The following is a 25300-nucleotide window of genomic DNA, read 5'->3' as shown; positions in this document are numbered from 1 at the left end:
CTTTTCTCAATTAGATTTGCTCAAGGCCTGCGCCCTTCTCTTCTATGTCCTCTCTCCCTTCTATTGAAAAAGTTAAAATTACATTTACAGTGTTGGATCCCAAAATAAATGTGTAATGTCATTAAAACAAATTGAGTCAGACGTGAAAGACAAATTGGAATTCGTAGCATATCATACGTTTAGCAAAATCTTAACATATTGTACATTTTGCCAATTTGTAGTGTATTGTACGTTTTGGAAATTCTTAACATCATACAAATTGTAATTCATATCATATGAAATGGATGATGGACATTCCTAAATAATACATACAAAATTAAATGTAACATATCATTTTAAATGGAGTATCTTTGATATACATACAGAATAATATGAAATGCTCTGAGTATAGGTTGGGTCACGGAGAAAGGATGGAGGAGTTGAGGAGAGTTTAGGGTTTTGTCCAACCCATAATCTCCCAACTAAATGTTCCCTTTGAACCTGTGTTTCCAACCAGCTGCCCCCCATTTTCAGGCCAAATTTAGAAGTCTCGCAAAATGAACACTTGCCGAAACCCGGGATCAAACCAGGGACCTTTAGATCTTCAGTCTAACGCTCTCCCAACTGAGCTATTTCAGCCACCCTGTTAAAAATATTATCTCTCATTCTTTTCTAAAGTGTCTTGTTAGCTGGCTGATTTATTTAGTTGACTTTAGGATATTTTCTATTAATCTTTGGCCACATGTAAAACATAGCAGAGGATGGTTTCGATCCATCGACCTCTGGGTTATGGGCCCAGCACGCTCGCTGCGCCACTCTGCTATCTGGTAGTAGTTGGAGGGGATGTAGCCTTTGTAACACAGTAAAATCTTTGAAATTGTTGTATGTTGCGTTTATATTATTATTCAGTGTAGTTTATACAATGGAGCATTCAAAGACTGACATTAATAGATCAAAATGTGATTAGAGCACATTAGAACACACACAAGCATAAGTAAGTGCATGTGTATTCAATATCAACAGCTAGCTAGCTGAAGCGGTGGTGAAGTAATTTCAAAGTATCTCATTTTAGCTAGCTGGGTGTGACAAAACAAAGGCCTAATATAAAATCACACAATAATTTCAGCCTAGTATGGAAATATTGGGGCTGACAGATTATTTTGATGATAATGTGACAAACTATTCCGAATATCTGTCAAGGAGAGCAGGAAATGTGGAAACAAATATGCTTGAAGGAAATGAGACTCCTTCACTCAAGCATCATTTATGCAAATGACATTTAGGCTACAAGGGATTAATCACAAATTAAATGTGTAAAGTAGTACAAATACATGTACAGTAGCTAGTTGTGCTAGACATTTTATCGATAAAAGGATATGTAGCATATTGTTTTTAAATATTTGCATGCTTTTCTCCTCCCAGTAAAAAACAGCTGATTCAAAGGGGGTGTAGCGGATCTCAAAACTCTTCTGCGAAGGACTCAGGTAGGATACTCTTGTGCTTCCTCTCTGGGAGAAGGCTCCTCTGTTGGCCTTTTCTCAATTAGATTTGCTCAAGGCCTGCGTCCTCTCTTCTATGTCCTCTCTCGCCTTCTATTGAAAAAGTTAAAATTACATTTACAGTGTTGGATCCCAAAATAAATGTGTAATGTCATTAAAACAAATTGAGTCAGACGTGAAAGACAAATTGGAATTCGTAGCATATCATACGTTTAGCAAAATCTTAACATATTGTACATTTTGCCAATTTGTAGTGTATTGTACGTTTTGGAAATTCTTAACATCATACAAATTGTAATTCATATCATATGAAATGGATGATGGACATTCCTAAATAATACATACAAAATTAAATGTAACATATCATTTTAAATGGAGTATCTTTGATATACATACAGAATAATATGAAATGCTCTGAGTATAGGTTGGGTCACGGAGAAAGGATGGAGGAGTTGAGGAGAGTTTAGGGTTTTGTCCAACCCATAATCTCCCAACTAAATGTTCCCTTTGAACCTGTGTTTCCAACCAGCTGCCCCCCATTTTCAGGCCAAATTTAGAAGTCTCGCAAAATGAACACTTGCCGAAACCCGGGATCGAACCAGGGACCTTTAGATCTTCAGTCTAACGCTCTCCCAACTGAGCTATTTCGGCCACCCTGTTAAAAATATTATCTCTCATTCTTTTCTAAAGTGTCTTGTTAGCTGGCTGATTTATTTAGTTGACTTTAGGATATTTTCTATTAATCTTTGGCCACATGTAAAACATAGCAGAGGATGGTTTCGATCCATCGACCTCTGGGTTATGGGCCCAGCACGCTTCCGCTGCGCCACTCTGCTATCTGGTAGTAGTTGGAGGGGATGTAGCCTTTGTAACGCAGTAAAATCTTTGAAATTGTTGTATGTTGCGTTTATATTATTATTCAGTGTAGTTTATACAATGGAGCATTCAAAGACTGACATTAATAGATCAAAATGTGATTAGAGCACATTAGAACACACACAAGCATAAGTAAGTGCATGTGTATTCAATATCAACAGCTAGCTAGCTGAAGCGGTGGTGAAGTAATTTCAAAGTATCTCATTTTAGCTAGCTGGGTGTGACAAAACAAAGGCCTAATATAAAATCACACAATAATTTCAGCCTAGTATGGAAATATTGGGGCTGACAGATTATTTTGATGATAATGTGACAAACTATTCCGAATATCTGTCAAGGAGAGCAGGAAATGTGGAAACAAATATGCTTGAAGGAAATGAGACTCCTTCACTCAAGCATCATTTATGCAAATGACATTTAGGCTACAAGGGATTAATCACAAATTAAATGTGTAAAGTAGTACAAATACATGTACAGTAGCTAGTTGTGCTAGACATTTTATCGATAAAAGGATATGTAGCATATTGTTTTTAAATATTTGCATGCTTTTCTCCTCCCAGTAAAAAACAGCTGATTCAAAGGGGTGTAGCGGATCTCAAAACTCTTCTGCGAAGGACTCAGGTAGGATACTCTTGTGCTTCCTCTCTGGGAGAAGGCTCCTCTGTTGGCCTTTTCTCAATTAGATTTGCTCAAGGCCTGCGTCCTCTCTTCTATGTCCTCTCTCGCCTTCTATTGAAAAAGTTAAAATTACATTTACAGTGTTGGATCCCAAAATAAATGTGTAATGTCATTAAAACAAATTGAGTCAGACGTGAAAGACAAATTGGAATTCGTAGCATATCATACGTTTAGCAAAATCTTAACATATTGTACATTTTGCCAATTTGTAGTGTATTGTACGTTTTGGAAATTCTTAACATCATACAAATTGTAATTCATATCATATGAAATGGATGATGGACATTCCTAAATAATACATACAAAATTAAATGTAACATATCATTTTAAATGGAGTATCTTTGATATACATACAGAATAATATGAAATGCTCTGAGTATAGGTTGGGTCACGGAGAAAGGATGGAGGAGTTGAGGAGAGTTTAGGGTTTTGTCCAACCCATAATCTCCCAACTAAATGTTCCCTTTGAACCTGTGTTTCCAACCAGCTGCCCCCCATTTTCAGGCCAAATTTAGAAGTCTCGCAAAATGAACACTTGCCAAACCCGGGATCGAACCAGGGACCTTTAGATCTTCAGTCTAACGCTCTCCCAACTGAGCTATTTCGGCCACCCTGTTAAAAATATTATCTCTCATTCTTTTCTAAAGTGTCTTGTTAGCTGGCTGATTTATTTAGTTGACTTTAGGATATTTTCTATTAATCTTTGGCCACATGTAAAACATAGCAGAGGATGGTTTCGATCCATCGACCTCTGGGTTATGGGCCCAGCACGCTTCCGCTGCGCCACTCTGCTATCTGGTAGTAGTTGGAGGGGATGTAGCCTTTGTAACGCAGTAAAATCTTTGAAATTGTTGTATGTTGCGTTTATATTATTATTCAGTGTAGTTTATACAATGGAGCATTCAAAGACTGACATTAATAGATCAAAATGTGATTAGAGCACATTAGAACACACACAAGCATAAGTAAGTGCATGTGTATTCAATATCAACAGCTAGCTAGCTGAAGCGGTGGTGAAGTAATTTCAAAGTATCTCATTTTAGCTAGCTGGGTGTGACAAAACAAAGGCCTAATATAAAATCACACAATAATTTCAGCCTAGTATGGAAATATTGGGGCTGACAGATTATTTTGATGATAATGTGACAAACTATTCCGAATATCTGTCAAGGAGAGCAGGAAATGTGGAAACAAATATGCTTGAAGGAAATGAGACTCCTTCACTCAAGCATCATTTATGCAAATGACATTTAGGCTACAAGGGATTAATCACAAATTAAATGTGTAAAGTAGTACAAATACATGTACAGTAGCTAGTTGTGCTAGACATTTTATCGATAAAAGGATATGTAGCATATTGTTTTTAAATATTTGCATGCTTTTCTCCTCCCAGTAAAAAACAGCTGATTCAAAGGGGGTGTAGCGGATCTCAAAACTCTTCTGCGAAGGACTCAGGTAGGATACTCTTGTGCTTCCTCTCTGGGAGAAGGCTCCTCTGTTGGCCTTTTCTCAATTAGATTTGCTCAAGGCCTGCGTCCTCTCTTCTATGTCCTCTCTCGCCTTCTATTGAAAAAGTTAAAATTACATTTACAGTGTTGGATCCCAAAATAAATGTGTAATGTCATTAAAACAAATTGAGTCAGACGTGAAAGACAAATTGGAATTCGTAGCATATCATACGTTTAGCAAAATCTTAACATATTGTACATTTTGCCAATTTGTAGTGTATTGTACGTTTTGGAAATTCTTAACATCATACAAATTGTAATTCATATCATATGAAATGGATGATGGACATTCCTAAATAATACATACAAAATTAAATGTAACATATCATTTTAAATGGAGTATCTTTGATATACATACAGAATAATATGAAATGCTCTGAGTATAGGTTGGGTCACGGAGAAAGGATGGAGGAGTTGAGGAGAGTTTAGGGTTTTGTCCAACCCATAATCTCCCAACTAAATGTTCCCTTTGAACCTGTGTTTCCAACCAGCTGCCCCCCATTTTCAGGCCAAATTTAGAAGTCTCGCAAAATGAACACTTGCCGAAACCCGGGATCGAACCAGGGACCTTTAGATCTTCAGTCTAACGCTCTCCCAACTGAGCTATTTCGGCCACCCTGTTAAAAATATTATCTCTCATTCTTTTCTAAAGTGTCTTGTTAGCTGGCTGATTTATTTAGTTGACTTTAGGATATTTTCTATTAATCTTTGGCCACATGTAAAACATAGCAGAGGATGGTTTCGATCCATCGACCTCTGGGTTATGGGCCCAGCACGCTTCCGCTGCGCCACTCTGCTATCTGGTAGTAGTTGGAGGATGTAGCCTTTGTAACGCAGTAAAATCTTTGAAATTGTTGTATGTTGCGTTTATATTATTATTCAGTGTAGTTTATACAATGGAGCATTCAAAGACTGACATTAATAGATCAAAATGTGATTAGAGCACATTAGAACACACACAAGCATAAGTAAGTGCATGTGTATTCAATATCAACAGCTAGCTAGCTGAAGCGGTGGTGAAGTAATTTCAAAGTATCTCATTTTAGCTAGCTGGGTGTGACAAAACAAAGGCCTAATATAAAATCACACAATAATTTCAGCCTAGTATGGAAATATTGGGGCTGACAGATTATTTTGATGATAATGTGACAAACTATTCCGAATATCTGTCAAGGAGAGCAGGAAATGTGGAAACAAATATGCTTGAAGGAAATGAGACTCCTTCACTCAAGCATCATTTATGCAAATGACATTTAGGCTACAAGGGATTAATCACAAATTAAATGTGTAAAGTAGTACAAATACATGTACAGTAGCTAGTTGTGCTAGACATTTTATCGATAAAAGGATATGTAGCATATTGTTTTTAAATATTTGCATGCTTTTCTCCTCCCAGTAAAAAACAGCTGATTCAAAGGGGGTGTAGCGGATCTCAAAACTCTTCTGCGAAGGACTCAGGTAGGATACTCTTGTGCTTCCTCTCTGGGAGAAGGCTCCTCTGTTGGCCTTTTCTCAATTAGATTTGCTCAAGGCCTGCGTCCTCTCTTCTATGTCTCTCTCGCCTTCTATTGAAAAAGTTAAAATTACATTTACAGTGTTGGATCCCAAAATAAATGTGTAATGTCATTAAAACAAATTGAGTCAGACGTGAAAGACAAATTGGAATTCGTAGCATATCATACGTTTAGCAAAATCTTAACATATTGTACATTTTGCCAATTTGTAGTGTATTGTACGTTTTGGAAATTCTTAACATCATACAAATTGTAATTCATATCATATGAAATGGATGATGGACATTCCTAAATAATACATACAAAATTAAATGTAACATATCATTTTAAATGGAGTATCTTTGATATACATACAGAATAATATGAAATGCTCTGAGTATAGGTTGGGTCACGGAGAAAGGATGGAGGAGTTGAGGAGAGTTTAGGGTTTTGTCCAACCCATAATCTCCCAACTAAATGTTCCCTTTGAACCTGTGTTTCCAACCAGCTGCCCCCCATTTTCAGGCCAAATTTAGAAGTCTCGCAAAATGAACACTTGCCGAAACCCGGGATCGAACCAGGGACCTTTAGATCTTCAGTCTAACGCTCTCCCAACTGAGCTATTTCGGCCACCCTGTTAAAAATATTATCTCTCATTCTTTTCTAAAGTGTCTTGTTAGCTGGCTGATTTATTTAGTTGACTTTAGGATATTTTCTATTAATCTTTGGCCACATGTAAAACATAGCAGAGGATGGTTTCGATCCATCGACCTCTGGGTTATGGGCCCAGCACGCTTCCGCTGCGCCACTCTGCTATCTGGTAGTAGTTGGAGGATGTAGCCTTTGTAACGCAGTAAAATCTTTGAAATTGTTGTATGTTGCGTTTATATTATTATTCAGTGTAGTTTATACAATGGAGCATTCAAAGACTGACATTAATAGATCAAAATGTGATTAGAGCACATTAGAACACACACAAGCATAAGTAAGTGCATGTGTATTCAATATCAACAGCTAGCTAGCTGAAGCGGTGGTGAAGTAATTTCAAAGTATCTCATTTTACTAGCTGGGTGTGACAAAACAAAGGCCTAATATAAAATCACACAATAATTTCAGCCTAGTATGGAAATATTGGGGCTGACAGATTATTTTGATGATAATGTGACAAACTATTCCGAATATCTGTCAAGGAGAGCAGGAAATGTGGAAACAAATATGCTTGAAGGAAATGAGACTCCTTCACTCAAGCATCATTTATGCAAATGACATTTAGGCTACAAGGGATTAATCACAAATTAAATGTGTAAAGTAGTACAAATACATGTACAGTAGCTAGTTGTGCTAGACATTTTATCGATAAAAGGATATGTAGCATATTGTTTTTAAATATTTGCATGCTTTTCTCCTCCCAGTAAAAAACAGCTGATTCAAAGGGGGTGTAGCGGATCTCAAAACTCTTCTGCGAAGGACTCAGGTAGGATACTCTTGTGCTTCCTCTCTGGGAGAAGGCTCCTCTGTTGGCCTTTTCTCAATTAGATTTGCTCAAGGCCTGCGTCCTCTCTTCTATGTCCTCTCTCGCCTTCTATTGAAAAAGTTAAAATTACATTTACAGTGTTGGATCCCAAAATAAATGTGTAATGTCATTAAAACAAATTGAGTCAGACGTGAAAGACAAATTGGAATTCGTAGCATATCATACGTTTAGCAAAATCTTAACATATTGTACATTTTGCCAATTTGTAGTGTATTGTACGTTTTGGAAATTCTTAACATCATACAAATTGTAATTCATATCATATGAAATGGATGATGGACATTCCTAAATAATACATACAAAATTAAATGTAACATATCATTTTAAATGGAGTATCTTTGATATACATACAGAATAATATGAAATGCTCTGAGTATAGGTTGGGTCACGGAGAAAGGATGGAGGAGTTGAGGAGAGTTTAGGGTTTTGTCCAACCCATAATCTCCCAACTAAATGTTCCCTTTGAACCTGTGTTTCCAACCAGCTGCCCCCCATTTTCAGGCCAAATTTAGAAGTCTCGCAAAATGAACACTTGCCGAAACCCGGGATCGAACCAGGGACCTTTAGATCTTCAGTCTAACGCTCTCCCAACTGAGCTATTTCGGCCACCCTGTTAAAAATATTATCTCTCATTCTTTTCTAAAGTGTCTTGTTAGCTGGCTGATTTATTTAGTTGACTTTAGGATATTTTCTATTAATCTTTGGCCACATGTAAAACATAGCAGAGGATGGTTTCGATCCATCGACCTCTGGGTTATGGGCCCAGCACGCTTCCGCTGCGCCACTCTGCTATCTGGTAGTAGTTGGAGGGATGTAGCCTTTGTAACGCAGTAAAATCTTTGAAATTGTTGTATGTTGCGTTTATATTATTATTCAGTGTAGTTTATACAATGGAGCATTCAAAGACTGACATTAATAGATCAAAATGTGATTAGAGCACATTAGAACACACACAAGCATAAGTAAGTGCATGTGTATTCAATATCAACAGCTAGCTAGCTGAAGCGGTGGTGAAGTAATTTCAAAGTATCTCATTTTAGCTAGCTGGGTGTGACAAAACAAAGGCCTAATATAAAATCACACAATAATTTCAGCCTAGTATGGAAATATTGGGGCTGACAGATTATTTTGATGATAATGTGACAAACTATTCCGAATATCTGTCAAGGAGAGCAGGAAATGTGGAAACAAATATGCTTGAAGGAAATGAGACTCCTTCACTCAAGCATCATTTATGCAAATGACATTTAGGCTACAAGGGATTAATCACAAATTAAATGTGTAAAGTAGTACAAATACATGTACAGTAGCTAGTTGTGCTAGACATTTTATCGATAAAAGGATATGTAGCATATTGTTTTTAAATATTTGCATGCTTTTCTCCTCCCAGTAAAAAACAGCTGATTCAAAGGGGGTGTAGCGGATCTCAAAACTCTTCTGCGAAGGACTCAGGTAGGATACTCTTGTGCTTCCTCTCTGGGAGAAGGCTCCTCTGTTGGCCTTTTCTCAATTAGATTTGCTCAAGGCCTGCGTCCTCTCTTCTATGTCCTCTCTCGCCTTCTATTGAAAAAGTTAAAATTACATTTACAGTGTTGGATCCCAAAATAAATGTGTAATGTCATTAAAACAAATTGAGTCAGACGTGAAAGACAAATTGGAATTCGTAGCATATCATACGTTTAGCAAAATCTTAACATATTGTACATTTTGCCAATTTGTAGTGTATTGTACGTTTTGGAAATTCTTAACATCATACAAATTGTAATTCATATCATATGAAATGGATGATGGACATTCCTAAATAATACATACAAAATTAAATGTAACATATCATTTTAAATGGAGTATCTTTGATATACATACAGAATAATATGAAATGCTCTGAGTATAGGTTGGGTCACGGAGAAAGGATGGAGGAGTTGAGGAGAGTTTAGGGTTTTGTCCAACCCATAATCTCCCAACTAAATGTTCCCTTTGAACCTGTGTTTCCAACCAGCTGCCCCCCATTTTCAGGCCAAATTTAGAAGTCTCGCAAAATGAACACTTGCCGAAACCCGGGATCGAACCAGGGACCTTTAGATCTTCAGTCTAACGCTCTCCCAACTGAGCTATTTCGGCCACCCTGTTAAAAATATTATCTCTCATTCTTTTCTAAAGTGTCTTGTTAGCTGGCTGATTTATTTAGTTGACTTTAGGATATTTTCTATTAATCTTTGGCCACATGTAAAACATAGCAGAGGATGGTTTCGATCCATCGACCTCTGGGTTATGGGCCCAGCACGCTTCCGCTGCGCCACTCTGCTATCTGGTAGTAGTTGGAGGGGATGTAGCCTTTGTAACGCAGTAAAATCTTTGAAATTGTTGTATGTTGCGTTTATATTATTATTCAGTGTAGTTTATACAATGGAGCATTCAAAGACTGACATTAATAGATCAAAATGTGATTAGAGCACATTAGAACACACACAAGCATAAGTAAGTGCATGTGTATTCAATATCAACAGCTAGCTAGCTGAAGCGGTGGTGAAGTAATTTCAAAGTATCTCATTTTAGCTAGCTGGGTGTGACAAAACAAAGGCCTAATATAAAATCACACAATAATTTCAGCCTAGTATGGAAATATTGGGGCTGACAGATTATTTTGATGATAATGTGACAAACTATTCCGAATATCTGTCAAGGAGAGCAGGAAATGTGGAAACAAATATGCTTGAAGGAAATGAGACTCCTTCACTCAAGCATCATTTATGCAAATGACATTTAGGCTACAAGGGATTAATCACAAATTAAATGTGTAAAGTAGTACAAATACATGTACAGTAGCTAGTTGTGCTAGACATTTTATCGATAAAAGGATATGTAGCATATTGTTTTTAAATATTTGCATGCTTTTCTCCTCCCAGTAAAAAACAGCTGATTCAAAGGGGTGTAGCGGATCTCAAAACTCTTCTGCGAAGGACTCAGGTAGGATACTCTTGTGCTTCCTCTCTGGGAGAAGGCTCCTCTGTTGGCCTTTTCTCAATTAGATTTGCTCAAGGCCTGCGTCCTCTCTTCTATGTCCTCTCTCGCCTTCTATTGAAAAAGTTAAAATTACATTTACAGTGTTGGATCCCAAAATAAATGTGTAATGTCATTAAAACAAATTGAGTCAGACGTGAAAGACAAATTGGAATTCGTAGCATATCATACGTTTAGCAAAATCTTAACATATTGTACATTTTGCCAATTTGTAGTGTATTGTACGTTTTGGAAATTCTTAACATCATACAAATTGTAATTCATATCATATGAAATGGATGATGGACATTCCTAAATAATACATACAAAATTAAATGTAACATATCATTTTAAATGGAGTATCTTTGATATACATACAGAATAATATGAAATGCTCTGAGTATAGGTTGGGTCACGGAGAAAGGATGGAGGAGTTGAGGAGAGTTTAGGGTTTTGTCCAACCCATAATCTCCCAACTAAATGTTCCCTTTGAACCTGTGTTTCCAACCAGCTGCCCCCCATTTTCAGGCCAAATTTAGAAGTCTCGCAAAATGAACACTTGCCGAAACCCGGGATCGAACCAGGGACCTTTAGATCTTCAGTCTAACGCTCTCCCAACTGAGCTATTTCGGCCACCCTGTTAAAAATATTATCTCTCATTCTTTTCTAAAGTGTCTTGTTAGCTGGCTGATTTATTTAGTTGACTTTAGGATATTTTCTATTAATCTTTGGCCACATGTAAAACATAGCAGAGGATGGTTTCGATCCATCGACCTCTGGGTTATGGGCCCAGCACGCTTCCGCTGCGCCACTCTGCTATCTGGTAGTAGTTGGAGGGGATGTAGCCTTTGTAACGCAGTAAAATCTTTGAAATTGTTGTATGTTGCGTTTATATTATTATTCAGTGTAGTTTATACAATGGAGCATTCAAAGACTGACATTAATAGATCAAAATGTGATTAGAGCACATTAGAACACACACAAGCATAAGTAAGTGCATGTGTATTCAATATCAACAGCTAGCTAGCTGAAGCGGTGGTGAAGTAATTTCAAAGTATCTCATTTTAGCTAGCTGGGTGTGACAAAACAAAGGCCTAATATAAAATCACACAATAATTTCAGCCTAGTATGGAAATATTGGGGCTGACAGATTATTTTGATGATAATGTGACAAACTATTCGAATATCTGTCAAGGAGAGCAGGAAATGTGGAAACAAATATGCTTGAAGGAAATGAGACTCCTTCACTCAAGCATCATTTATGCAAATGACATTTAGGCTACAAGGGATTAATCACAAATTAAATGTGTAAAGTAGTACAAATACATGTACAGTAGCTAGTTGTGCTAGACATTTTATCGATAAAAGGATATGTAGCATATTGTTTTTAAATATTTGCATGCTTTTCTCCTCCCAGTAAAAAACAGCTGATTCAAAGGGGTGTAGCGGATCTCAAAACTCTTCTGCGAAGGACTCAGGTAGGATACTCTTGTGCTTCCTCTCTGGGAGAAGGCTCCTCTGTTGGCCTTTTCTCAATTAGATTTGCTCAAGGCCTGCGTCCTCTCTTCTATGTCCTCTCTCGCCTTCTATTGAAAAAGTTAAAATTACATTTACAGTGTTGGATCCCAAAATAAATGTGTAATGTCATTAAAACAAATTGAGTCAGACGTGAAAGACAAATTGGAATTCGTAGCATATCATACGTTTAGCAAAATCTTAACATATTGTACATTTTGCCAATTTGTAGTGTATTGTACGTTTTGGAAATTCTTAACATCATACAAATTGTAATTCATATCATATGAAATGGATGATGGACATTCCTAAATAATACATACAAAATTAAATGTAACATATCATTTTAAATGGAGTATCTTTGATATACATACAGAATAATATGAAATGCTCTGAGTATAGGTTGGGTCACGGAGAAAGGATGGAGGAGTTGAGGAGAGTTTAGGGTTTTGTCCAACCCATAATCTCCCAACTAAATGTTCCCTTTGAACCTGTGTTTCCAACCAGCTGCCCCCCATTTTCAGGCCAAATTTAGAAGTCTCGCAAAATGAACACTTGCCGAAACCCGGGATCGAACCAGGGACCTTTAGATCTTCAGTCTAACGCTCTCCCAACTGAGCTATTTCGGCCACCCTGTTAAAAATATTATCTCTCATTCTTTTCTAAAGTGTCTTGTTAGCTGGCTGATTTATTTAGTTGACTTTAGGATATTTTCTATTAATCTTTGGCCACATGTAAAACATAGCAGAGGATGGTTTCGATCCATCGACCTCTGGGTTATGGGCCCAGCACGCTTCCGCTGCGCCACTCTGCTATCTGGTAGTAGTTGGAGGGGATGTAGCCTTTGTAACGCAGTAAAATCTTTGAAATTGTTGTATGTTGCGTTTATATTATTATTCAGTGTAGTTTATACAATGGAGCATTCAAAGACTGACATTAATAGATCAAAATGTGATTAGAGCACATTAGAACACACACAAGCATAAGTAAGTGCATGTGTATTCAATATCAACAGCTAGCTAGCTGAAGCGGTGGTGAAGTAATTTCAAAGTATCTCATTTTAGCTAGCTGGGTGTGACAAAACAAAGGCCTAATATAAAATCACACAATAATTTCAGCCTAGTATGGAAATATTGGGGCTGACAGATTATTTTGATGATAATGTGACAAACTATTCCGAATATCTGTCAAGGAGAGCAGGAAATGTGGAAACAAATATGCTTGAAGGAAATGAGACTCCTTCACTCAAGCATCATTTATGCAAATGACATTTAGGCTACAAGGGATTAATCACAAATTAAATGTGTAAAGTAGTACAAATACATGTACAGTAGCTAGTTGTGCTAGACATTTTATCGATAAAAGGATATGTAGCATATTGTTTTTAAATATTTGCATGCTTTTCTCCTCCCAGTAAAAAACAGCTGATTCAAAGGGGTGTAGCGGATCTCAAAACTCTTCTGCGAAGGACTCAGGTAGGATACTCTTGTGCTTCCTCTCTGGGAGAAGGCTCCTCTGTTGGCCTTTTCTCAATTAGATTTGCTCAAGGCCTGCGTCCTCTCTTCTATGTCCTCTCTCGCCTTCTATTGAAAAAGTTAAAATTACATTTACAGTGTTGGATCCCAAAATAAATGTGTAATGTCATTAAAACAAATTGAGTCAGACGTGAAAGACAAATTGGAATTCGTAGCATATCATACGTTTAGCAAAATCTTAACATATTGTACATTTTGCCAATTTGTAGTGTATTGTACGTTTTGGAAATTCTTAACATCATACAAATTGTAATTCATATCATATGAAATGGATGATGGACATTCCTAAATAATACATACAAAATTAAATGTAACATATCATTTTAAATGGAGTATCTTTGATATACATACAGAATAATATGAAATGCTCTGAGTATAGGTTGGGTCACGGAGAAAGGATGGAGGAGTTGAGGAGAGTTTAGGGTTTTGTCCAACCCATAATCTCCCAACTAAATGTTCCCTTTGAACCTGTGTTTCCAACCAGCTGCCCCCCATTTTCAGGCCAAATTTAGAAGTCTCGCAAAATGAACACTTGCCGAAACCCGGGATCGAACCAGGGACCTTTAGATCTTCAGTCTAACGCTCTCCCAACTGAGCTATTTCGGCCACCCTGTTAAAAATATTATCTCTCATTCTTTTCTAAAGTGTCTTGTTAGCTGGCTGATTTATTTAGTTGACTTTAGGATATTTTCTATTAATCTTTGGCCACATGTAAAACATAGCAGAGGATGGTTTCGATCCATCGACCTCTGGGTTATGGGCCCAGCACGCCTCCGCTGCGCCACTCTGCTATCTGGTAGTAGTTGGAGGGGATGTAGCCTTTGTAACGCAGTAAAATCTTTGAAATTGTTGTATGTTGCGTTTATATTATTATTCAGTGTAGTTTATACAATGGAGCATTCAAAGACTGACATTAATAGATCAAAATGTGATTAGAGCACATTAGAACACACACAAGCATAAGTAAGTGCATGTGTATTCAATATCAACAGCTAGCTAGCTGAAGCGGTGGTGAAGTAATTTCAAAGTATCTCATTTTAGCTAGCTGGGTGTGACAAAACAAAGGCCTAATATAAAATCACACAATAATTTCAGCCTAGTATGGAAATATTGGGGCTGACAGATTATTTTGATGATAATGTGACAAACTATTCCGAATATCTGTCAAGGAGAGCAGGAAATGTGGAAACAAATATGCTTGAAGGAAATGAGACTCCTTCACTCAAGCATCATTTATGCAAATGACATTTAGGCTACAAGGGATTAATCACAAATTAAATGTGTAAAGTAGTACAAATACATGTACAGTAGCTAGTTGTGCTAGACATTTTATCGATAAAAGGATATGTAGCATATTGTTTTTAAATATTTGCATGCTTTTCTCCTCCCAGTAAAAAACAGCTGATTCAAAGGGGTGTAGCGGATCTCAAAACTCTTCTGCGAAGGACTCAGGTAGGATACTCTTGTGCTTCCTCTCTGGGAAGGCTCCTCTGTTGGCCTTTTCTCAATTAGATTTGCTCAAGGCCTGCGTCCTCTCTTCTATGTCCTCTCTCGCCTTCTATTGAAAAAGTTAAAATTACATTTACAGTGTTGGATCCCAAAATAAATGTGTAATGTCATTAAAACAAATTGAGTCAGACGTGAAAGACAAATTGGAATTCGTAGCATATCATACGTTTAGCAAAATCTTAACATATTGTACATTTTGCCAATTTGTAGTGTATTGTACGTTTTGGAAATTCTTAACATCATACAAATTGTAATTCATATCATATGAAATGGATGATGGACATTCCTAAATAATACATACAAAATTAAATGTAACATATCATTTTAAATGGAGTATCTTTGATATACATACAGAATAATATGAAATGCTCTGAGTATAGGTTGGGTCACGGAGAAAGGATGGAGGAGTTGAGGAGAGTTTAGGGTTTTGTCCAACCCATAATCTCCCAACTAAATGTTCCCTTTGAACCTGTGTTTCCAACCAGCTGCCCCCCATTTTCAGGCCAAATTTAGAAGTCTCGCAAAATGAACACTTGCCGAAACCGGGATCGAACCAGGGACCTTTAGATCTTCAGTCTAACGCTCTCCCAACTGAGCTATTTCGGCCACCCTGTTAAAAATATTATCTCTCATTCTTTTCTAAAGTGTCTTGTTAGCTGGCTGATTTATTTAGTTGACTTTAGGATATTTTCTATTAATCTTTGGCCACATGTAAAACATAGCAGAGGATGGTTTCGATCCATCGACCTCTGGGTTATGGGCCCAGCACGCTTCCGCTGCGCCACTCTGCTATCTGGTAGTAGTTGGAGGATGTAGCCTTTGTAACGCAGTAAAATCTTTGAAATTGTTGTATGTTGCGTTTATATTATTATTCAGTGTAGTTTATACAATGGAGCATTCAAAGACTGACATTAATAGATCAAAATGTGATTAGAGCACATTAGAACACACACAAGCATAAGTAAGTGCATGTGTATTCAATATCAACAGCTAGCTAGCTGAAGCGGTGGTGAAGTAATTTCAAAGTATCTCATTTTAGCTAGCTGGGTGTGACAAAACAAAGGCCTAATATAAAATCACACAATAATTTCAGCCTAGTATGGAAATATTGGGGCTGACAGATTATTTTGATGATAATGTGACAAACTATTCCGAATATCTGTCAAGAGAGCAGGAAATGTGGAAACAAATATGCTTGAAGGAAATGAGACTCCTTCACTCAAGCATCATTTATGCAAATGACATTTAGGCTACAAGGGATTAATCACAAATTAAATGTGTAAAGTAGTACAAATACATGTACAGTAGCTAGTTGTGCTAGACATTTTATCGATAAAAGGATATGTAGCATATTGTTTTTAAATATTTGCATGCTTTTCTCCTCCCAGTAAAAAACAGCTGATTCAAAGGGGTGTAGCGGATCTCAAAACTCTTCTGCGAAGGACTCAGGTAGGATACTCTTGTGCTTCCTCTCTGGGAGAAGGCTCCTCTGTTGGCCTTTTCTCAATTAGATTTGCTCAAGGCCTGCGTCCTCTCTTCTATGTCCTCTCTCGCCTTCTATTGAAAAAGTTAAAATTACATTTACAGTGTTGGATCCCAAAATAAATGTGTAATGTCATTAAAACAAATTGAGTCAGACGTGAAAGACAAATTGGAATTCGTAGCATATCATACGTTTAGCAAAATCTTAACATATTGTACATTTTGCCAATTTGTAGTGTATTGTACGTTTTGGAAATTCTTAACATCATACAAATTGTAATTCATATCATATGAAATGGATGATGGACATTCCTAAATAATACATACAAAATTAAATGTAACATATCATTTTAAATGGAGTATCTTTGATATACATACAGAATAATATGAAATGCTCTGAGTATAGGTTGGGTCACGGAGAAAGGATGGAGGAGTTGAGGAGAGTTTAGGGTTTTGTCCAACCGAAAGACTGGGTCCTTAAATCCAGTTCTCTGGACAGCTCGGCCACAGTACCCACTGTTAAAATGGACTGCTTGGTCGTCGCACAGACCATCACAACTTTCCATTTTTCCAATCAAGGATTTGATGTGAACAACCACCGGTAGGAGGTGCAACTGCCACCGCTGGGGCACAGGACTTGGTGGCTGGTTGGTTAAGGCGATGGACTACACTATTGAGTTGGAACCCCATCCGTGACACACAACATTGCTTCTTTTCTCCTTGCATGGGCGACATGAAAGTAAAAACCCTGAAATAAAGCAGAACATGTGATAGCTTGCGCAAACAAACTCAATAAAGATGGCAGTGGTGGGATTTGAACCCACGCCTCCTTAGAGACTGGAGCCTTAATCCAGCGCCTTAGACCGCTCGGCCACACTACCCAGCTCTGGCAAATTATTCACACTTTCTCATCAGTTACCTAGAGCGTCTGCACTTCCTTGTATTTTAGTCTTCTTTTTCATTTTCTTCTTTAAAATCTTTATGTATCTCATGTTGCTCTTGCGTCCTTCATCTTTTTTAAAAACATCTCTTTTTAAAAATCTTAATTTATCTGATGTTGCTCTTTCTTCCATCTGTATAAACTTAAATTAGTTTCAATGTCTGGCAACAGATTGAATTAGAAAAAGCTATTCACTCCAGATAATTGCAATAACAGACGTCAGTATTAGAGTAAAGGCTGGATTCCCTTTATTTGTCAGTGTCCTTGGTGGCCTTGTTTGAAATTACATTACAGTTTCTGTTGAGAAAAAGTTGCAATGGACTTTGAACCAGTCACGGACCAGGACTGGGTCAGACTTAAATCCAGTTCTCTGGACAGCTCGACAGTACCCACTGTTAAAATGGACTGCTTGGTCTGCAAGTCACGGAAACAGACCATCAGTCAACTTCACCAATCTTTTTTTTCCAGGTGAACAACCACCGGTATTTAAACTGTGTTGGGGCACCCTGGCTGGTTGGTTAAGGCACTGAGTTGGAACCCCATCCGTGACACAACATTGCTTCTCCCCTTGCAGGCGCCCATGAGCATGCCTGAAATAAAGCAGAACATGTGATTTAGCTTGACAAACAAACTCAATAAAGATGGCAGTGGTGGGATTTGAACCCCCACATGCTTCAAGAGACTTGTTCCTGTTCCAGCACCTTAGACCGCTGAGCTACACTACCCAGCCCTGGCAAACTATTCACACTTTCTGAAGTTACCTAGAGCGTCTGTCAAGTACCAGTCACATCTTTTTCATTTTCCTTTGCTTAAAATCTTTATGTAATCTCAACCAATCTGCACACTGTTTGCCTGGACAAGAGGAATACCTATGTGAGAATGCTGTTCTTCTAAAAATCATAGTAATCCAAAAGCTCTTGAGACCCTCTTTTGACCCATCTTGTGCAAATGGGTACTGGATCTGATGTTGCTCTGCTGGCTTCCAGGTTAAACTTAGGCAATTAGTTTCTGCTTTTATGTCTGAAGCAGATTGAATTAGAAAAACACAGATAATTGTGCAGACTCATTTAGGGTAAAGGCTGGATTCCCTTTCATTTGTCCGACCTTGGTGGCCTTGTTTGAAATTACATTACAGTTTCTGTTGAGAAAAACTTGCAGTGGTGGACTTTGAACCCATAAAGACTGGGTCCAAACTCCAGTTCTCTGGACAGCTCGGCCACAGTACCCACTTTAAAATGGACTGCTTGGTCGTAACCAGACATCACAACGTCCTTTTTCCAATCAAGGAGATGATTGTGGACCACCGGTAGGAAACTGCCACCGCAGGGGCACAGGACTTGGTGGCTGGTTGGTTAAGGCTGGACTACACTATTGAGTTGGAACCCCATCCGTGGACAACATTGTTTTTTCTCCACATCACATGGGAATTGGTCCACTCACATGAAAGTAAAAACTCCTGAAATTCAAGGCTTGAATTAGAAAAACTGAATAAAGCAGAACATGTGATAGCTTGTTCGCAAACAAGCTCAATAAAGATGGCTAGTGGTGGGATTTGAACCCACGCCTCCTTAGATCTGGAGCCTTAATCCAGCGCCTTAGACCACTCGGCCACACTACCCAGCTCTGGCAAATTGCCTCACACTTTCTCGTCAGTTACCTAGAGGTCTGCACTTCCTTGTATTTTAGTCTTCTTTTCATTTTCTTCTTTAAAATCTTTATGTATCTCCCGTATGTTGCTCTTGGTCACAAAGATCATTTTTGATTCTCTTTTAAAAATCTTAATTTATCTGATGTTGCTCTTTTCCATCGTATAAACTTAGAATTAGTTTCTGCTTTTATGGGAAGCAGATTGAATTAGAAAAACACGGCAGATAATTGCAATAACAGACTGGGAATTAGGTAAAGGCTGGATTCCACTTTATTTGTCCGGTGTCCTTGGTGGCCTTGTTTGAAATTACATTACAGTTTTCTGTTGAGAAAAACATTTAAGCGGTGGACTTTGACTGGGAAACTGATCCTAAATCCAGTTCTCTGGACAGCTCGGCCACAGTCTCCTTTATGTACCCACTGTTAAATGGACTGCTTGGTCTCTTCAGACTCTTTTCCATTTTTCCAATCAAGGATTTGACGTGAACAACCACCGGTAGGAGGTGCAACTGACACCTTTGGGCACAGGACTTGGTGGCTGGTTGGTTAAGGCGATGGACTACACTATTGAGTTGGAACCCCATCCGTGACACACAACATTGCTTCTTTTATCCTTGCATGGGCGACATGAAAGTAAAAACCCTGAAATAAAGCAGAACATGTGATAGCTTGCGCAAACAAAGTCAATAAAGATGATTACAGTGGTGGGATTTGAACCCACGCCTCCTTAGAGACTGAGCCTTAATCCAGCGCCTTAGACTCGCTCGGCCACACTACCCAGCTCTGTGCAAATATTTGACACTTTCTCGTCAGTTACCTAGAGCGTCTGCACTTCCTTGTATTTTAGTCTTCTTTTTCATTTTCTTCTTTAAAATCTTTATGTATCTCATGTTGCTCTTGCGTCCTTCATCTTTTTTGATTCTCTTTTTAAAAATTGCTCTTTCTTCCATCGTATAAACTTAGAATTAGTTTCTGATTTTATGTCTGAAGCAGATTGAATTAGAAAAACACGGCAGATAATTGCAATAACAGACGTGGGAATTAGGGTAAAGGCTGGATTCCCTTTATTTGTCCGGTGTCCTTGGTGGCCTTGTTTGAAATTACATTACAGTTTTCTGTTGAGAAAAAGTTGCAGCGGTGGACTTTGAACCGACACCTCCGGAAGACTGGGTCCTTAAATCCAGTTCTCTGGACAGCTCGGCCACAGTACCCACTGTTAAAATGGACTGCTTGGTCGTCGCACAGACCATCACAACTTTCCTTTTTTCCAATCAAGGATTTGATGTGAACAACCACCGGTAGGAGGTGCAACTGCCACCGCGGGGGCACAGGACTTGGTGGCTGGTTGGTTAAGGCGATGGACTACACTATTGAGTTGGAACCCCATCCATGACACACAACATTGCTTCTTTTTCCCCTTGCATGTGCGACATGAAAGTAAAAACCCTGAAATAAAGCAGAACATGTGATAGCTTGCGCAAACAAACTCAATAAAGATGGCAGTGGTGGGATTTGAACCCACGCCTCCTTAGAGACTGGAGCCTTAATCCAGCGCCTTAGACCGCTCGGCCACACTACCCAGCTCTGGCAAATTATTCACACTTTCTCATCAGTTACCTAGAGCGTCTGCACTTCCTTGTATTTTAGTCTTCTTTTTCATTTTCTTCTTTAAAATCTTTATGTATCTCATGTTGCTCTTGCGTCCTTCATCTTTTTTTGATTCTCTTTTTAAAAATCTTAATTTATCTGATGTTGCTCTTTCTTCCATCGTATAAACTTAGAATTAGTTTCTGATTTTATGTCTGAAGCAGATTGAATTAGAAAAACACGGCAGATAATTGCAATAACAGACGTGGGAATTAGGGTAAAGGCTGGATTCCCTTTATTTGTCCGGTGTCCTTGGTGGCCTTGTTTGAAATTACATTACAGTTTTCTGTTGAGAAAAAGTTGCAGCGGTGGACTTTGAACCAACACCTCCGGAAGACTGGGTCCTTAAATCCAGTTCTCTGGACAGCTCGGCCACAGTACCCACTGTTAAAATGGACTGCTTGGTCGTCGCACAGACCATCACAACTTTCCTTTTTCCAATCAAGGATTTGATGTGAACAACCACCGGTAGGAGGTGCAACTGCCACCGCGGGGCACAGGACTTGGTGGCTGGTTGGTTAAGGCGATGGACTACACTATTGAGTTGGAACCCCATCCGTGACACACAACATTGCTTCTTTTCTCCCTTGCATGGGCGACATGAAAGTAAAAACCCTGAAATAAAGCAGAACATGTGATAGCTTGCGCAAACAAACTCAATAAAGATGGCAGTGGTGGGATTTGAACCCACGCCTCCTTAGAGACTGGAGCCTAAATCCAGCGCCTTAGACCGCTCGGCCACACTACCCAGCTCTGGCAAGATTTTCACACTTTCTCATCAGTTACCTAGAGCGTCTGCACTCCCTTGTATTTTAGTCTTCTTTTTCATTTTCTTCTTTAAAATCTTTATGTATCTCATGTTGCTCTTGCGTCCTTCATCTTTTTTTGATTCTCTTTTTAAAAATCTTAATTTATCTGATGTTGCTCTTTCTTCCATCGTATAAACTTAGAATTAGTTTCTGATTTTATGTCTGAAGCAGATTGAATTAGAAAAACACGGCAGATAATTGCAATAACAGACGTGGGAATTAGGGTAAAGGCTGGATTCCCTTTATTTGTCCGGTGTCCTTGGTGGCCTTGTTTGAAATTACATTACAGTTTTCTGTTGAGAAAAAGTTGCAGCGGTGGACTTTGAACCAACACCTCCGGAAGACTGGGTCCTTAAATCCAGTTCTCTGGACAGCTCGGCCACAGTACCCACTGTTAAAATGGACTGCTTGGTCGTCGCACAGACCATCACAACTTTCCTTTTTCCAATCAAGGATTTGATGTGAACAACCACCGGTAGGAGGTGCAACTGCCACCGCAGGGGCACAGGACTTGGTGGCTGGTTGGTTAAGGCAATGGACTACACTATTGAGTTGGAACCCCATCCGTGACACACAACATTGCTTCTTTTCTCCCTTGCATGGGCGACATGAAAGTAAAAACCCTGAAATAAAGCAGAACATGTGATAGCTTGCGCAAACAAACTCAATAAAGATGGCAGTGGTGGGATTTGAACCCACGCCTCCTTAGAGACTGGAGCCTAAATCCAGCGCCTTAGACCGCTCGGCCACACTACCCAGCTCTGGCAAGATTTTCACACTTTCTCATCAGTTACCTAGAGCGTCTGCACTCCCTTGTATTTTAGTCTTCTTTTTCATTTTCTTCTTTAAAATCTTTATGTATCTCATGTTGCTCTTGCGTCCTTCATCTTTTTTGATTCTCTTTTTAAAAATCTTAATTTATCTGATGTTGCTCTTTCTTCCATCGTATAAACTTAGAATTAGTTTCTGATTTTATGTCTGAAGCAGATTGAATTAGAAAAACACGGCAGATAATTGCAATAACAGACGTGGGAATTAGGGTAAAGGCTGGATTCCCTTTATTTGTCCGGTGTCCTTGGTGGCCTTGTTTGAAATTACATTACAGTTTTCTGTTGAGAAAAAGTTGCAGCGGTGGACTTTGAACCAACACCTCCGAAGACTGGGTCCTTAAATCCAGTTCTCTGGACAGCTCGGCCACAGTACCCACTGTTAAAATGGACTGCTTGGTCGTCGCACAGACCATCACAACTTTCCTTTTTTCCAATCAAGGATTTGATGTGAACAACCACCGGCAGGATGTGCAACTGCCACCGCAGGGGCACAGGACTTGGTGGCTGGTTGGTTAAGGCAATGGACTACACTATTGAGTTGGAACCCCATCCGTGACACACAACATTGCTTCTTTTCTCCCTTGCATGGGCGACATGAAAGTAAAAACCCTGAAATAAAGCAGAACATGTGATAGCTTGCGCAAACAAACTCAATAAAGATGGCAGTGGTGGGATTTGAACCCACGCCTCCTTAGAGACTGGAGCCTAAATCCAGCGCCTTAGACCGCTCGGCCACACTACCCAGCTCTGGCAAGATTTTCACACTTTCTCATCAGTTACCTAGAGCGTCTGTACTCCCTTGTATTTTAGTCTTCTTTTTCATTTTCTTCTTTAAAATCTTTATGTATCTCATGTTGCTCTTGCGTCCTTCATCTTTTTTTGATTCTCTTTTTAAAAATCTTAATTTATCTGATGTTGCTCATTCTTCCATCGTATAAACTTAGAATTAGTTTCTGATTTTATGTCTGAAGCAGATTGAATTAGAAAAACACGGCAGATAATTGCAATAACAGACGTGGGAATTAGGGTAAAGGCTGGATTCCCTTTATTTGTCCGGTGTCCTTGGTGGCCTTGTTTGAAATTACATTACAGTTTTCTGTTGAGAAAAAGTTGCAGCGGTGGACTTTTTGACCAACACCTCCGGAAGACTGGGTCCTTAAATCCAGTTCTCTGGACAGCTCGGCCACAGTACCCACTGTTAAAATGGACTGCTTGGTCGTCGCACAGACCATCACAACTTTCCTTTTTCCAATCAAGGATTTGATGTGAACAACCACCGGTAGGATGTGCAACTGCCACCGCAGGGGCACAGGACTTGGTGGCTGGTTGGTTAAGGCAATGGACTACACTATTGAGTTGGAACCCCATCCGTGACACACAACATTGCTTCTTTTCTCCCTTGCATGGGCGACATGAAAGTAAAAACCCTGAAATAAAGCAGAACATGTGATAGCTTGCGCAAACAAACTCAATAAAGATGGCAGTGGTGGGATTTGAACCCACGCCTCCTTAGAGACTGGAGCCTAAATCCAGCGCCTTAGACCGCTCGGCCACACTACCCAGCTCTGGCAAGATTTTCACACTTTCTCATCAGTTACCTAGAGCGTCTGTACTCCCTTGTATTTTAGTCTTCTTTTTCATTTTCTTCTTTAAAATCTTTATGTATCTCATGTTGCTCTTGCGTCCTTCATCTTTTTTTGATTCTCTTTTTAAAAATCTTAATTTATCTGATGTTGCTCATTCTTCCATCGTATAAACTTAGAATTAGTTTCTGATTTTATGTCTGAAGCAGATTGAATTAGAAAAACACGGCAGATAATTGCAATAACAGACGTGGGAATTAGGGTAAAGGCTGGATTCCCTTTATTTGTCCGGTGTCCTTGGTGGCCTTGTTTGAAATTACATTACAGTTTTCTGTTGAGAAAAAGTTGCAGCGGTGGACTTTGAACCAACACCTCCGGAAGACTGGGTCCTTAAATCCAGTTCTCTGGACAGCTCGGCCACAGTACCCACTGTTAAAATGGACTGCTTGGTCGTCGCACAGACCATCACAACTTTCCATTTTTCCAATCAAGGATTTGACGTGAACAACCACCGGTAGGAGGTGCAACTGACACCGCGGGGCACAGGACTTGGTGGCTGGTTGGTTAAGGCGATGGACTACACTATTGAGTTGGAACCCCATCCGTGACACACAACATTGCTTCTTTTCTCCCTTGCATGGGCGACATGAAAGTAAAAACCCTGAAATAAAGCAGAACATGTGATAGCTTGCGCAAACAAACTCAATAAAGATGGCAGTGGTGGGATTTGAACCCACGCCTCCTTAGAGACTGGAGCCTAAATCCAGCGCCTTAGACCGCTCGGCCACACTACCCAGCTCTGGCAAGATTTTCACACTTTCTCATCAGTTACCTAGAGCGTCTGCACTCCCTTGTATTTTAGTCTTCTTTTTCATTTTCTTCTTTAAAATCTTTATGTATCTCATGTTGCTCTTGCGTCCTTCATCTTTTTTTGATTCTCTTTTTAAAAATCTTAATTTATCTGATGTTGCTCTTTCTTCCATCGTATAAACTTAGAATTAGTTTCTGATTTTATGTCTGAAGCAGATTGAATTAGAAAAACACGGCAGATAATTGCAATAACAGACGTGGGAATTAGGGTAAAGGCTGGATTCCCTTTATTTGTCCGGTGTCCTTGGTGGCCTTGTTTGAAATTACATTACAGTTTTCTGTTGAGAAAAAGTTGCAGCGGTGGACTTTGAACCAACACCTCCGGAAGACTGGGTCCTTAAATCCAGTTCTCTGGACAGCTCGGCCACA

At 38.9% G+C, this 25300-nt stretch overlaps 2 long non-coding RNA genes and 19 other non-coding genes across 21 annotated transcripts; 2 read left to right on the top strand and 19 right to left on the bottom strand.

Moving 5' to 3' along the window:
• Positions 1-545: 545 nt before the first annotated feature.
• trnaf-gaa lies at positions 546-618 on the bottom strand. The gene has a single exon. It is a non-coding gene; the product is annotated as a tRNA-Phe (tRNA).
• Positions 619-2056: 1438 nt separating this feature from the next.
• On the bottom strand, positions 2057-2129 carry trnaf-gaa. The gene has a single exon. It is a non-coding gene; the product is annotated as a tRNA-Phe (tRNA).
• A 1439-nt stretch (positions 2130-3568) lies between these two features.
• Positions 3569-3640, bottom strand: trnaf-gaa. Its single transcript has one exon. It is a non-coding gene; the product is annotated as a tRNA-Phe (tRNA).
• An 801-nt stretch (positions 3641-4441) lies between these two features.
• LOC124026277 lies at positions 4442-7607 on the top strand. Its single transcript, XR_006837275.1, has 3 exons — positions 4442-4487; positions 5937-5998; positions 7446-7607. It is a non-coding gene; the product is annotated as an uncharacterized LOC124026277 (long non-coding RNA).
• trnaf-gaa lies at positions 5081-5153 on the bottom strand. The gene has a single exon. It is a non-coding gene; the product is annotated as a tRNA-Phe (tRNA).
• On the bottom strand, positions 6591-6663 carry trnaf-gaa. The gene has a single exon. It is a non-coding gene; the product is annotated as a tRNA-Phe (tRNA).
• A 493-nt stretch (positions 7608-8100) lies between the features above and the next one.
• On the bottom strand, positions 8101-8173 carry trnaf-gaa. The gene has a single exon. It is a non-coding gene; the product is annotated as a tRNA-Phe (tRNA).
• Positions 8174-9612: 1439 nt separating this feature from the next.
• Positions 9613-9685, bottom strand: trnaf-gaa. The gene has a single exon. It is a non-coding gene; the product is annotated as a tRNA-Phe (tRNA).
• A 1439-nt stretch (positions 9686-11124) lies between these two features.
• trnaf-gaa lies at positions 11125-11197 on the bottom strand. Its single transcript has one exon. It is a non-coding gene; the product is annotated as a tRNA-Phe (tRNA).
• Positions 11198-12635: 1438 nt separating this feature from the next.
• trnaf-gaa lies at positions 12636-12708 on the bottom strand. The gene has a single exon. It is a non-coding gene; the product is annotated as a tRNA-Phe (tRNA).
• Positions 12709-13524: 816 nt separating this feature from the next.
• Positions 13525-16572, top strand: LOC124026278. The gene is made up of 3 exons (XR_006837276.1): positions 13525-13554; positions 15006-15066; positions 16512-16572. It is a non-coding gene; the product is annotated as an uncharacterized LOC124026278 (long non-coding RNA).
• trnaf-gaa lies at positions 14148-14220 on the bottom strand. The gene has a single exon. It is a non-coding gene; the product is annotated as a tRNA-Phe (tRNA).
• trnaf-gaa lies at positions 15658-15729 on the bottom strand. Its single transcript has one exon. It is a non-coding gene; the product is annotated as a tRNA-Phe (tRNA).
• Positions 16573-17404: 832 nt separating the features above from the next.
• On the bottom strand, positions 17405-17486 carry trnal-aag. The gene has a single exon. It is a non-coding gene; the product is annotated as a tRNA-Leu (tRNA).
• A 1595-nt stretch (positions 17487-19081) lies between these two features.
• trnal-aag lies at positions 19082-19163 on the bottom strand. Its single transcript has one exon. It is a non-coding gene; the product is annotated as a tRNA-Leu (tRNA).
• A 1526-nt stretch (positions 19164-20689) lies between these two features.
• trnal-aag lies at positions 20690-20771 on the bottom strand. Its single transcript has one exon. It is a non-coding gene; the product is annotated as a tRNA-Leu (tRNA).
• Positions 20772-21505: 734 nt separating this feature from the next.
• Positions 21506-21587, bottom strand: trnal-uag. Its single transcript has one exon. It is a non-coding gene; the product is annotated as a tRNA-Leu (tRNA).
• Positions 21588-22322: 735 nt separating this feature from the next.
• On the bottom strand, positions 22323-22404 carry trnal-uag. The gene has a single exon. It is a non-coding gene; the product is annotated as a tRNA-Leu (tRNA).
• Positions 22405-23138: 734 nt separating this feature from the next.
• Positions 23139-23220, bottom strand: trnal-uag. The gene has a single exon. It is a non-coding gene; the product is annotated as a tRNA-Leu (tRNA).
• Positions 23221-23956: 736 nt separating this feature from the next.
• Positions 23957-24038, bottom strand: trnal-uag. The gene has a single exon. It is a non-coding gene; the product is annotated as a tRNA-Leu (tRNA).
• A 735-nt stretch (positions 24039-24773) lies between these two features.
• trnal-uag lies at positions 24774-24855 on the bottom strand. Its single transcript has one exon. It is a non-coding gene; the product is annotated as a tRNA-Leu (tRNA).
• Positions 24856-25300: the final 445 nt, after the last annotated feature.

The sequence above is a fragment of the Oncorhynchus gorbuscha genome, unplaced genomic scaffold (assembly GCF_021184085.1).
Source record: "Oncorhynchus gorbuscha isolate QuinsamMale2020 ecotype Even-year unplaced genomic scaffold, OgorEven_v1.0 Un_scaffold_2686, whole genome shotgun sequence".
Classification (NCBI taxonomy): Eukaryota; Metazoa; Chordata; class Actinopteri; order Salmoniformes; family Salmonidae; genus Oncorhynchus; species Oncorhynchus gorbuscha.
Note: the sequence above shows the minus strand (reverse complement) of the source record. Positions and strands in the feature narration are given on the sequence as shown.